Source organism: Arvicanthis niloticus, chromosome 8, assembly GCF_011762505.2.
Source record: "Arvicanthis niloticus isolate mArvNil1 chromosome 8, mArvNil1.pat.X, whole genome shotgun sequence".
Lineage (NCBI taxonomy): Eukaryota > Metazoa > Chordata > Mammalia > Rodentia > Muridae > Arvicanthis > Arvicanthis niloticus.
In genome coordinates, this window is record NC_047665.1 from 30,918,349 (window position 1) to 30,930,499 (window position 12,151).

The 12,151-nt window shown below is 40.1% G+C and overlaps 1 long non-coding RNA gene across 1 annotated transcript in view; it reads left to right on the forward strand.

The window, feature by feature from the left end:
- LOC143443325 (uncharacterized) overlaps positions 1-12,151 on the forward strand; it is a 105,442-nt gene that overhangs the window by 32,479 nt on the left and 60,812 nt on the right. Inside the window, exon 2 of the long non-coding RNA XR_013112199.1 lies at positions 8,619-8,717. This is a non-coding gene — a long non-coding RNA (uncharacterized LOC143443325). The remainder of the gene's footprint in view (positions 1-8,618; positions 8,718-12,151) is intronic.

A 12,151-nucleotide genomic window follows, 5' to 3' on the forward strand; every position in this document is an offset into this window, starting at 1 on the left:
TCTTTTATGTATGTGGGTGCCCTTACATTTGGGGCATAGATGTTGAGAATTGCAAGTTCCTCTTGGTACATTTTTCCTTTCATGAATATGAAGTGTCCTTCTTTATCTTTTTTGATTACTTCTGGTTGAAAACTGATTTTATTTGATATTAGAATCGCTACTCCAGCTTGTTTCTTGGGACCATTTGCTTGGCAGATTGTTTTCCAACCTTTTACTCTGAGGTAGCGTCTGTCCTTTCCACAGAGGTGCGTTTCCTGAATGCAGCAAAATGTTGGGTCCTGTTAACGTATCCAGTCTGATAGTCTATGTCTTTTTACTGGAGAATTGAGTCCATTGATATTAAGAGATATTAAGGAAAAATGAGTGTTGTTTCCTGTTATTTTTGTTATTGGCATTGGAGATATGTTTGTGTAGCTACCTTCTTTTACGGTTTTTGGAAGATTACTTTCCTGCTTTTTCTAGGTTGTAGTTTCCCTCCTTGTGATGGAGTTTTCCACCAATTATCCTTTGAAGTGCTGGGTTTGTGTTGAGATACTGTGTAAATTTGGATTTGTCATGGAATATTTTGGTTTCTCCATCAATAATGATTGACAGTTTTGCTGGGTATAGTAGTCTGGGCTGACATTTATGTTCTTTTAGGGTCTGTATGATATCGGTCCAGGATCTTCTGGCTTTTATGGTCTCTGGTGAGAAGTCTGATGTAATTCTTATAAGTCTGCCTTTATATGTTACTTTGCCTTTTTCCCTTACTGCTTTTTGTATTCTTTCTTTGTTTTGTACATTTGATGTTTTGACTATTATGTGGTGGGAAGTATTTCTTTTCTGGTCTAAACTATTTGGAGTTCTGTAGGCTTCTTGTATATTTATGGACATGTCTTTCTTTAGGTTAGGGAAGTTTTCCTCTATAATTTTGTTGAGGATATTTACTGGTCCTTTAAGTTGGGAGTCTTCCCCCTCATCTATTCCTATTATCCTTAAGTTTGGCCTTCTCATTGTGTCTTGGATTTCTTGTACATTTTGGGTTAGTAGCTTTTTGTATTTTGCATTTTCTTTGACAGTTGTGTCAATGTTTTCCATGGTATCTTCTGCACATGAGATTCTCTCTTCCATCTCTTGTATTCTGTTGGTAATACTTGTGTCTATGACTCCTGATCGTTTTTTTAAGTTTTCTATCTCCAGGGTGTTCTCCCTTTGTGATTTCTTTATTGTTTCTACTTCCATTTTTAGATCCTGCATGGTTTTGTTTAATTCCTTCTCCTGTTTGGTTGCATTTTCTTGCAATTCCTTAAGGGATTTTTGTGTTTCCTCTCTAAGGGTTTCTATCTGTTCTTTGAGAGTGTTATTTATGTCTTTCTTAAAGTCCTCTATCATCATCATGAGAAGTGATTTTAATTCTGAATCCTGCTTTTCTGGTGTGATGGGGTGTTCAGGGCTTGCTATGATGGGGGAACTGGGTTCTGATGTTGCCATGTAACTTTGATTTCTGTTGCTTACGTTCTTGCGCCTGCCTTTTGCCATCTGGTTAATTCTAGTGCTACCTGTACTTCTGTCTCTGATTGAAGCCTGTCTTTCCAGTTGTCTCGCTTGTGTTTGGTCTTCTAGGAGTCCAGATGTCTTTGTGATTTTTTCCAGCTGCCCTGATTACAGTGGTATCTCTAGGATGCCTCAGGATATGGTGCCTCCTATGTAGCAGTCCAGCTAGATGTCTGCTGTTCTGGGTGCAGTGTCTCCTCTTGGATATCTCAGGGTATGTTGTCTGACACTCTGAGTTCAGTTGTTCCTCTGTGGCTCTGGGTTGAGCGGACCTTCCAGTATGTCTCAGGCGGTGACCGGGGTCCACACAACTGCAGACCTGGTAGAGGTCTGGTCCGGGATTCAGACCCGGGAGATGGGCAGAAAAGGGGTGCTAGCCGGCAGGGGCTCGGGGGAAGGGGGGGGGGGGAGGGGTATCTGCTGGGTTCTGAGCACTCAGGGCGCCCAGCTATGAGCTCAGGGTAGTATGTGGGTTTTCCTACCTAAAGCTGGTTGTGGGATCTGTGGATCCCCCTGAATATGTCTGGCGGAATCCGGGGTGCACTCACCCGCAGGCCTCAGACCAGAGGAGGGGCGAGCAGCAGAAGGAGCGTGCTAGCACTGGCTATGGTTTCTATGGATCCCCCAGAATGTGTCTGGGGGATTCCTGGGTGCACTCGCTAAAGTCACTCTTATAGACTTCTTGGAGCGTCCCCTATCTGGGGTTTCTGACATATTCTAGAGCTGAACCCCTCCCACCCCACTGGTTTTTATTCACTCTCTTGCCACTGGCTCTCTACACCCGATTCCCTTCTTGATCCTCTTTCCCTCCTAGTTCTCTTCCTCCACCCACCTCTGATGACTCTTTTATTTCCCCTTTTGAGTGAGATTCAGGCATCCTCCCTTGGGCCCTCCTTGTTATTTAGCATCTTTGGGTCTGTGGATTGTAGCGTGAGTATCCCGTACTTTATGGCTAATATCTACTTATAAGTGAATACATACCATGCTTGTCCTTTTGGGTCTAAATTAGCTCATTCAGGATGGATATTTTCTAGTTCTTTCCATTTGCTTGCAAATTTCATGATGTCTTTGTTTTTAATAGCTGAGTAGTATTCCATTGTGTAAAGGAACCACATTTTCTTTATCCATTTTTCAGTTGAGGGACATCTGTGTTGTTTTCAGCTCTGGCTATTACAAATAAAGTTGCTATGAACATAGTGGAGCACATGTCCTTGTGGTATGGTGGAATATCTTTTGGGAATTTGCCCAAGAGTAGTATAGCTGGGTCTTGAGATAGAACTATTCCCAATTTTCTGAGAATTGGATTTCCAAAGTAGTTATACAATTTTACACTTCCACCAGCAATGGAGAAGTATTCTTCTTTCTTCACATCCTTGCCAGCATGTGATATTGGTTGAGTTTTTGATCTTAGCCATTCTGATGGTTGTAAAGTGAAATCTCAGAGCCATTTTGATTTGCATTTCCTGGATGACTAAGGATGTTGAACACATTTTTAAGTGTTTCTTGGCCATTAGAGGTTGAGAATTTTCTGTTTAGCTCTGTACCTCATTTTCAATTAGGTTATTTGTTTTTTTTTTTTTTTCTGGTGTCTTAACTTCTCAAGTTCTTTATATATTTTAGATATTAGCCCTCTGTGAGATGTAGGGTTGGTGAGGATTTCTTCAACATGTGCACTTTGACATTCTCCAGAAATTGCAAAGTTAGTGGGGGTTGAGATGCATGCATAGTCTCTGAGAGATGGACTCAGGTTGTTCTTCCTGTCATCTTACCTTTGCCCATCAAAGCTTTTGTAAACAGTTGTTTTTAAATCCCAACACTTTTCCTGCATTGATACAGAATACAAAATATACTCATTTGCTTTGATAATTCTATTTTTACTGAAAAAATTTGTTTTACAATTTCTTCTGAAGCTTAGCATCTTAAAATCTAGCATTTTGTTCTAAAATAAAATGAGGTTCACAATGCATTTCTGATATATTTATTGATGTGTGATTGACTTTTAAAGGGGGTGTACAAGATTTTCTTTCTTGGATTGTACACTAAGATACTGAGAACAGGGCGGGCTCTCTACAGATGGCCCAGCAGGTAGGACACTTGTTCGTGTAGAGGACCAGACTTTGGTACCAAACACCCATGTGGAGGCTTATATGATTTTTTAAAAGATCTGACTCCTTGTGGCCTCCATGGGACTCAGGCATGTATGCAATGTATATACATACAAGTAGACAAACACTCTTACTCATGAAATAAAGATACATAAATATTTTTAAAATGATGCTGGAAACGATGAAGTTCATGTACCAGAGAATTCTGTCACTCATAAGGGCTCATACTCAGTCTGAAGAGGCCTGGTCAAACCGCCAATAAGGAATGGAAAAATATTCTCAAAGCTACTCCCACTCAGGTCTACAGATCTTAAATTTTACCTTTGTGTGTCTTATGTCAACAGGAAATAAAATTAAATTGTATTATGACTATAGTTGAATCGTGACTTTATTTTTGGACCAAATAGAGTTTAAAGCAAAAAGGAATTCAGCACTTGAAATATAGACACGATGAATCTTTTTACTCTCTCCCACCTGATGATTTGTTTACAGACCATACTGGAAGTCCCTCAGGAGTACTGGTCAGGTACATCATTGAGTTACTTGGGCTGGGTAAGTGGATGCGACAGCCTGGAAAAGCCTGCCTGAACTGGCTGAATGTCTATGGGTGGAAAAGCCATTCAAGACAGAGGACTAGCCTTTTCCATCAGTGCCAGTCCCTTAGCTTCTGTCCAGCTAAGAACAGAAGATCTGAGTTAGCAGTCTGACTGAAAAAAAAAAAAAATTGCAATTTTAGCTTATAAATGGAGTCCGGATTGACTGTTTTGTTTGTATGTAGCTCGTATCAAATTAATGATGCAGAAAAGGAAGTTTCTTTTCTGGAACTTTAGAGGGTCAAACATATAGTACTAGAATATTCAAATAAATGCATAGCTTTTCTCAGTCTCACAGTTTCTTCTGGATGGGCTGTGTTGACATTTGTGCTGAAGGTGCAGAAGAAAGGCAGGGACAAACTGCCGGTACCTTCCCACACATCCTACCAGCAAGTCCACACTGGACTCTTCACAGCTACATGTATGTTCATAGCAAAAAGGAGAATAAGACAAGAAATTTAAGCCAGCGGTTCTTTATTTTTTATTTATTTATTTTTTTTTTTTTGTTTTTTTTTTTTTTTTGTTTTAAGAATGTCTTGGAAATAAAATGAAAATTGATTTATTTTTGAAATCCAACCCTTGGTTCTATGCATTTTTGCATGCTCACTGACAGAGTGGGAAGTCCCACCGTGCCCTTTCTTCCTGTGTGTTCAGCTCTCTGCTCCTCCCACCGGAAGCTGGGGTGCCGTTGCTTCGGTTGGTGGCTGAAGTACCCGCTGTTTTCACAGGGCACACGTCTCCCTGGCACAATGGCCAAAAAAAAAAAAAAAACCCCTGGTTATGCTGACATATGATTTGGCAGAATTTTCCTTCAGTCTCAGCAGCGAGTTTGTCGTTCTAAGTAAGAAGGCAATAACGGCTAAATTTTGGCTTTCTTTTAAATTTTGTTTCCAATGGCCAAATTTTGACTTTCTAGTACAAATAGGATTTTGGAAAATGTGTATTTACCAGTGTCCACTTGCTAGAATCCTAAAAATTAAATATTTCTCAGCTGAATAAATGATGATATTAACAAGTTTTATTTTTAAAAATTGTATCATGAAATATAGTAAATATAGAAAAATCTGAATGCTTTGGTGAGCCAAAGTTTCCAAACAACTGATGTTTGCGTCTTGTAGAAAATCAGGAGAAGCTGATCCATACCTCCTCTTCCTCCTTTTCTTATCTTCTTCCCCTCCTCTTCCTTCTCCTTTCTCTTTTCCTCCTCTTCTTTTTCCTTTTCTTCCTTCTCCTCTTCCTCCTCCTCATCTACCTCCTTCTTCCTCATTCTTCTCCTTCCCCTTCTTCCTCCTTCCTCTTCCTCCACCTCCTCCTCCACTATTGTCTTCTTCTTAATGATTTATTTTTATTTCATGTGCACTGGTGTTTTACGTGAAGGTGTCAGATCTCCTGAAACTGGAGTTACAGACAGTTATAAGCTGCCATGTGGGTGCTGTTTAACCCAAGTCCTCTGGAAGAGCAGCCATTAATCCATTATTAATTAATTAATCAATCATTAATCCATCTCTCCAGCTCAGATTCTTACATGTCAATGTTAACTAGTTTGTTGGTGTGGCTTTAGATTCCATATTGCAACAGATCTTCAAAAAATCCGTTATTTTTCAAGTTTTGATATATACCAAAAATAAATACCCCCAATGATTTGAAAAGGCTGGCGAGTGCTGCCCTGTACCAGCAGGCTGTGTGAGTCTGGATGAATTTCAAGGAAAATATGATCTCGAAATAAATTAAATGCATGAATGTTATGAAATCCCAACTGTCTTCTATAAAATCAGAGGTGAAGGAATTTGTGAAAATGTAAGACAATGATGTCTCACTAACATTTCACTTTAGAAAGTAGCTATTTTCTATATAATATTTTATCCATAGTAATATGAAACACATTTATTGTTAATGTTATAAAATAAGTGAATAACTTAAAAGTCAGTTTAATTTCTATAATGGGTACATATAAACTAGCTACTTAAAACCTCTCTGGTGTCCTCAGTTTTTAAAGTTTAAGATTTTTTTTTTTTAAATGTGAGGAAGCTGTGCTCTCAAGTGTGACCAGAGCAGATGCAGTCTAGCCCCTTTTATTTAAGCAAGTAGGTTTAATTTTGAACAGTCACAGTCCACAATCTCTATTCAAGTTTGTCAAATCAACACAACGAGCATTTTTGACGCCTCTTACTTCTAGCCATAGTGACTGGGCTAATGACACAAAGCAAGAGGTTTGAATTCAGTGGGATGCAGCGATGCCCAGGGACTAACTGTCCTAAGTGAACACTTTGGGAATTTAGCAGGCGGCTGGGTGGGGTTGCACAGGCAGGCTGGCCATGCATTTGCTGGTGGGAGGACTTCTTTATCGAAGGGCTTCTATTTATCAGCTGAGCAAAGAGCTGGGTTGGGGAGCGGGAGAGAGGTTTAAACAAAGACCGTATAAAGTGCTCCTTGTTATTCCTTGCCGTTCAAATCATTCCAACTGTGTCCATTTAAGCAAGTATTTGGAGATATCGGCATCATTTGCAAAAGGAAGCTGGATCTGTAATACACAAAACAGAAGGTGAGCACATCTAATATGTGAAGTGGTTTCAGAAACTGCTATGAAACCATGAATAACATAGTAGAATGCCAAGAAGCAAATGCAGTTTGGCAATTCCTAGTCAGAGAAATCCAAATATCACATAAATGAAAACAAGGATAATAGAAAAGGAAGGCAGTTAGAATTAGGGTACTTTTTTTTTTTAACCCTTCAGTCTGGCAAACATTAACAAGATTAATGGAAAACCTTTTAACCGTTTGGTTGAGTTCTGAATCCATGCACTACATTTTTGTTTGTTTGCTTTTGAGACAAGGTCTCCCTATGTAGCTCTGGCTGTCCTGGAACTCACTATGTAGACCAGGCTACCCTTGAAGTCAAAGAAATCTAATTGCCTCTGCCTCCTGAGTGCAAGGATTAAAGGCATGTACCACCATGTCCAGCTTCATCTACTACGTTTGTAATATAACCTGGCCATATGTAAAATTAGGGGCCAGAAATGATGCTCCTCTGGTTCAGCAATCTCACATTTGGGAGACTTCTTGAGACAGAGAACCCTAGTGTGCACCAATACATGTATTCAAGTCTTTACTATGGGACCCTAATTTTTATAGAAATGCACATTCATAAAATCTAAACATTTAAAGCACATTTCAGCGCATTTTATCTTATTCTCAAGGTTGTGCAAACCATCTTGACTCTAAAATTTCCAGGCATCCCAGCAAGAGAAGCAGAGGCAACAAACAAAAGCAGAGGCTTGCCCATTAGTGGCCGTTTCTTCCTCTCTCCCCACTCCAGCCTCTGGAGACCACTAATCTGTCTCTGTGGATTGGCTTACACTAAACTCTTCACAGAAACAGAAGCAAACAATATGTGACTTCGTGTCTGGCTTCTTTCAGTTAGCATAATGCATATGGCTCATCTGTACAGTACCATGTGTCACTATTCTGCTGTTTATGGCCAAATAAAATTTCGTTTTTATGGAGTTATTACATTTTAAAAATCTATTTCTCAGTTGATAGCTGTTTGGATTGTTTTCACTTTTTGGCTGTTATCAACAGTGTTCATATGGCCATTCATGTGCAGGTTTTCATGTGGACATGTGCTTTCAGTTCTAGTGGGTACATACCAAGGAACAGAACTGCTCGAACACACAGAGCTGTACAGCAGCACGGTTACTCTGAGCTGAGAGCTGTAAGGAATTGTGCAAACAGGTTTGCATAGTGGCTGGGTCATTTTCCATCCTCGCCGGCAGCTTGTGCAGGGTTCAACTCCTTCACTCAGGGTCCAGATCCTTCACTCCTCTATTAATCTTGTTCATGCTTTTTCTTCTGTTCTAGTGAGTATGAGGTGTCACTTTGGTATATGTTTTTCGAATGGCTAGAAAGTGAACATTCTTTTTTTCTGTTAATATTTATTTATTTAATGTATATAAATGCTGTATCTGCATGTACACCTGCATGCCCAAAGAGGGCACTAGATCACATTGTAGATAGTTGTGAGTCACCATGTGGTTGCTGGGAATTGAACTCAGGATCTCTAGAAGAGCAGCCAGTGCTCTTAACCGCTGAGCCATTTCCAGCCCTTGAGAGTGAGTATTCTTTTTTTTTTTTTTCTTTTAGGTTAAGAACTTTTCTTTATTTTTTACAAATTAAGACTATGTAGATATATTTTTTTAATCAACAACACCATTGTCTTCATAGTATGAGTTAGAGACTGCAGCCTGAGCTGGAAACAAACAACAGGGAACAGAGTGGAGATGGCAAAGATGCCTGTGTTAAAAATCTGTTAGACATTTTATTTAAAAGTAGTTTAATCTCTTTATCATTCTTGGCACTGTTTCTAAAGAAAAACTCCTTTTTTCCCAAGCAAAAAAGCACAAGAGGCAGAGTCTGGCTTCAAGAGGTGGAACTCAGGTCCTGAGGCCTCGAAGCGCCAGTGTTCTGGGGAGCTGCTGCTGTCCCTTAGGTAAGCTCAAGCCAGGGGGAGCCATCAGACAAGCAGGGTGGCACCTCAGTGCATATGCCAGAGAGTGAGTATTCTTAAATGCCTTCATTATTTGCATATATTTTGAGAAATTTCTGCCCAAATACTTTGCACACTTAAAATCTAGATTGTTACTGGTAAGTAGTAAAGCTTGACTGTATATTCTGCATATAAATACCAATGAAAGACATGAGTCATATATGTTCTTTCACTGTACACTGCGTGATCCTTTCTCAGTTCACACACTTATCAGAGACATGGTTTACATATTTTTTCACAGTCTGCGATTCACATTTTCACTCTCTTAGATGTGTTTCTAAAGCTCTTCACTTTTCTTCTCTGATAAGCCTGATGTGTGCTTTTCTTTTCCTGCTTTGAGGGGATTCTTCATCTTCAAGGTCCTGAAGATCACTACTCTGTTATAATTACAATTTCATGCTGTTAATTCTTGCATTCAGGTCAGTGATCACAAGACTTAATGTTGTCACATGGTGTGAGGAACGAGTCCAGCATCTTTCACCCCAGTCCCACTCATCTCCCCATCCCCTCATATCTGCCCTCTGCCCTTGCAACCTCCTCCCCCAAAGGAAATAAAAAAAAGTAGCACAAAAAACAAAGCATAGAAAACATCTCATAGTGGAAGCTGTGGTATGTCTCAGTGTGTCCCACAGTACATCTCTCTGTCCACACATCCTTACTTGGGAGTGCTCAATGCAATGAGTCACTGGTCTGGTTAGAGGCCTCTTGCTTTTGTGACACCATCAATACTGGATCCTCACTGAGGCTCTTTCTAGTTACCCTGTTGTTGCCCTGTGTCATGGAGATCCTGCAGCTTTGGATCAGCAGACTGGCCCTTGCATGCTGCCCAACAGTTCACAGATGATACAGATTTTGTGGCGGGCCAACTCAAAGCCCTGTATCTGGGCCTGGCTCACAGCTGAGCTAGTCAGCCTGCTGACTCTTTCTCACTCTCTTTCTCAGGTCTGCTCATCCAAGCTCCCTCCCCTCCCCCAGTAACAGAGCCAGCTCTAACTGTGCCTCTCAGGAAAGGTACAGGGTGATTTCACTGTGTCCCATAAAGGTTTTTTTTTTGGGGGGGGGCGGAGGAGGATAAAAACAAAAGATATTTTGTTTATCTCTATGTGTTTTTCTGATTTCTCTTGTGGATTCCTGACTTCTTCACTGAGCCATTAGTTATTTAGACACATGCCATTAATTTTCTATATATCTGTAGGTTATCAATGTCTCCTCTTCCTCTTCCTCCTCTTCTCCCTTTTCTCCCCTCTCCTTCCCCTCTCCTCCCTTCTCCCCTATTCCTCCCCATCTTCCCCCTCTCCTCCCCTCTCTTCCCTCCTCTCCACCCCTCTTTTTTCCCTCTCCTCCTCCTCCTCCTTCTTTATTTTGAAGCTGGGTCCCACTAGATAGGTCAGGCTAGCTTCAAACTCATAATTCACTTGCCTTACTGTCTCTAGTAATGGAGTCCTGACAGCCCCACTATTCCCAACAATTTATTGTGTCAAATGACATTGCTCAGAAAAGTCTTTGCATATTTTAGCCCCTTTGAATTTCTTTGGTTAGCATATAGTATTCCTTATCCGTTGGAGAAGCAATGCCCTGCTGCTGCTGGGCTCTCTAGACTCCGGCCAGGTCTAGTTTCCTTCAGTGTTGTGCATTTCTTCTGTTTTCTCCCTCCTTAGAGTCCTACCTGCTATTGAATGTAGGCTCTTGAGTTCCCTAACTTACTACTCAGTTGTTCACTTACCCTTCAACTTGGTTAGTTTTGGCTTTATGTAGTTTGAAATCTTGGTTATTCTATATATATGCTAGATGAATTTTTGTTATTATTTATTTTTGGTTGATTGACTCTTATTATTGTAAAATGTTCTTTTCGTCTTTAGTAACTTTTTGTCACAAATTATATTTTGATTGATATTGGTAAAGCTGTTACATCCTTTTGTTAATTCAGTCTGGGGATTGAATCCAGAACCTTGCACATGGTAGCCAAGTACTCTGCCACTATGCCACGTTCCCAGCCACTATGCCACGTTCCCAGCCACTATGCCACGTTCCCAGCCACTATGCCACGTTCCCAGGCCCAATATCTTTTTGCTGTTTCTTGTATCTTCTTCAATGTTTATTTAGTATATGTGGTCTTGAGTATGAAGTATGTCAACTTTAGACAACATGTATTTACTTGTATTATGTTTTGAAAGTCTGTTCACCAGTATCTCCTTTTTTATTTGTACTAAATTAGCAGTGAGCTAGGATTCATATTCACCATTTTGGTATTTTCTATATGTCCTGTGTCTCTTTATTCATCTATTATGTAAGAAACACTATATTACATAGATTTTTTCTACTGTACCACTTAAATTTCTGTCATTTCTTAAACTTATGTATTTTGCCTGCATGTGTGTCTGTGTACCATGTACAATCTTACAGAGGCCAAATGAGGGTGTTGGGTAACCTCGTTCTGGGGTTACAGATAGCTTTAAGCTGATATGTGGGTGTTAGGAACTGAACTGAGATTCTCTGGAGAAGCAACTAGTGTCCCCAACATCACCCCAGCCCTTAGGCTGTAGTTTTTGGTAGATTTCTTTTTTTAGTGGTTGTTTTGGGGATAACAGTATCCCAAATGATAATCTACTTCAGGTTAATACCAAATACTATCAATAGCATATAAAAAATATTGCTTACTCCACTCCCTCTTCTCTTCGCTGTTGTCACCATATAAATTACATCTGTATGGGTAGGCATAGTTCACATCTGTTAGCTCAGATCTGTAGCCACTGCTTTATGGAGCATCTTTTAAATTAGATAGCCAGAAAACAGTTATAAACGAGAACACTCCCTTTCATTTTCCCTTTGCAGTGTTTTATCTGTGTTCATTGTTTACATAGGCCTTTATTGTCCAGTGCCTTTAATTTTTGCTCTTACTATTTATTTCAGGATAGGCGTGCTATAAAGACATTTTAAAACTTTCTCATTTATTTTTAAATGATACTTTTTCTGAAAATGGATTTCTTGTAATCCTCTTGGATTGAGTTTCTATGGGAAGTGGCATTCACACTTTTTTTTTTTTCTGGTGCTGAAGATTGAGTTTATAGTGTCATGTGTTCTAGGCTGTCATTCTGCCATTGAGCCCCATCCCCCCCTCAGAAGGCCTTTACACTGATGCCCTTTATTTGAGACAGGTCAGATGAAGATAAACCTTGTGAGCTGGTCACTATGGTGAGAAGTCCCATAGTGATAAGTCTCTGGGAATGGGGCTTTAAAGGGCTTCTGCCCCTTCCCCCCTCTGTTGGTGAGACAGCTGCTGGTTTTCAGAGCTACAGGAGCTGAGAAGGAGGTGGGAACAGGGCGTGTTCAATGCCACAGCTTTCTGTTCTTGTCAGGATTCAGCTGTTGTGCTTGCA